Raw genomic sequence first — 2,013 nt, forward strand, 5'->3', positions numbered from 1 at the left:
CTAATGTGTTTTAATAACATCCCAAACTCATAGAAAAACAACATGATTTTTAATTTAAAGGCAAGAGCAATAAATTAAAAAATCTAAGAAAATAATTCTAACTTGTCACAAAATTAGTAAACTTTCGAAAACGATTTTCAAGCTCATAATTATAATTACATGTACATGCATATCTTTGACCATAGCTCTGATACCATTTGTTGGAATGGATCTAGGGTTTAAGAAAAAGGTTAACGCTTCGGTAAGCGGCGGAATTTTAAAAAAAAATTCTATTGACAAGTAAAACGATTTTACTAACCTAGACAAAGAGCAAGCACATGTAAATAAAAACTATTATGAGCATAAATAATTTACTAAACTTTTTCGAAGATTGAACTTTGATGAGCCTTCGGAAGGTTGAAAACGTTCGTCTCCCTCGCAACCACGAAAGTTTCTATCACTATAATCACTCGAGAACATTAGGAATTAGTGTGTGGGTACTTTTAAGCACTACGACTCAAGAACAAGTCTTATAGTCGAAGAGCTAAATTTGTAAGGTCAAGTGAGGACCTAGGTGTCAAAACAAAAACGAAAAGAACTTAGAGAGAGAAGGAGAGAGGGGCGGCCAAGCTAGAGAGAGAAGCTCTCAAATCTCTAAATCTTGGGATGAATGAAATGTGAAGAATGACGCTCCTATTTATAGGAGATGCTTTATCAAATGACCTTGTCAAAAAAATTTATTGACATTCATTTCATCCTATGTCCAAAAAGACAAAAATACAATTTTGACAATTTTCGTAAAACTTGTCTCATTTTTGTTTTGACTTAGTTTCTAGTTTAACTATTCCTACTCGATGTGATTTGTGACAATGACCTCATGGATCCAAATGAAAAAAGCTTGAGCTAAACAATTGGACTCAAAAATTCACAAATGTTGTCCAAGTTTAGCTAAATGTCAACTAACTCCACTAAAGAAATGACACTGAAAATCTCTCAGTTCAAATGAATATATTTTCTACTCAAGAATTCAACCAAATTATGATGAGCGGATCCTCTGAATATTATCTATGTTTAGCCTTCATGAATATCATCAGCTAGTCGGGATTTACAAAATTAACATTTTACCCTTCTAGCTGTTATTTCCTCAACTCCTTTACCGCTTGTGAATAAATTAGAAAAAATGTATTGACGAGGAGCTAACAAGTCACATTGTTTCATCCAAAAGAGTCAAGACTCAATTTGGACACTGGCCAGTTCATTTATTCACATTCCAAAGAACAAAGCATGAGGTGATATATATTGCATTTCAGCAATCTTTTACATGAATTCCATATCTATGAGAACTTCACAAAGTTACTCATGTCATCTTCACAACTTAGTACTTCACCAATAGGCCCTGTTCAGAATCACATAGTGAGTCCGAACTCTGACTTTCTTAAATGAGAATACGTAAGCTGTGAAATGGCATGTCTCATTTCAGGATTAAGGTAAGCACGATGCAATTCATACGTAGTGACTTCGAGACATAAGAGGTTAAATGGTTTATGCTTATTTTGTCTCTAGAAGTGCACTGGTCAATTCAGTACCTTTGGAAGATACCTAGAAGAACTATAGAGTCTCCAACTCTCAATGCCCCATAACCAGACATCATAGATTCTCCTAACAATCGTATTGAGGTCAATAGTCCTTTGGAAGCATCCAAAGAGGCTGTATGGCTTAGAAAATTCCTTAAGTATTTGGAAGGTGTTCTAAACGTCGACGAGCCCATGACCCTTTACTCTGATAATAGTGGGGCTGTCGCTAACTCAAAGGTATCTGGAAGCCATAAGTGCTCTAAATATATTAAGAGGAAATACCATTTGATTCGAAAGATTGAGTAGCGCAGAGACGTGGAAGTGAAGAAGATCTCAACGGTGGACAACCTGGCAGATCCATTTACCAAGGCCCTAGCGAACAAGGTCTTCGACCAACATCGAGAGGGATTAGGCATGAAGGACTACTCACATCTTCTTTGAGTCAAGTGGGAGTTTGTTG

This window comes from Urtica dioica, chromosome 3 (assembly GCF_054948205.1).
Source record: "Urtica dioica subsp. dioica isolate 48M chromosome 3, U.dioica_male_clone48M_v1_H2, whole genome shotgun sequence".
Lineage (NCBI taxonomy): Eukaryota > Viridiplantae > Streptophyta > Magnoliopsida > Rosales > Urticaceae > Urtica > Urtica dioica.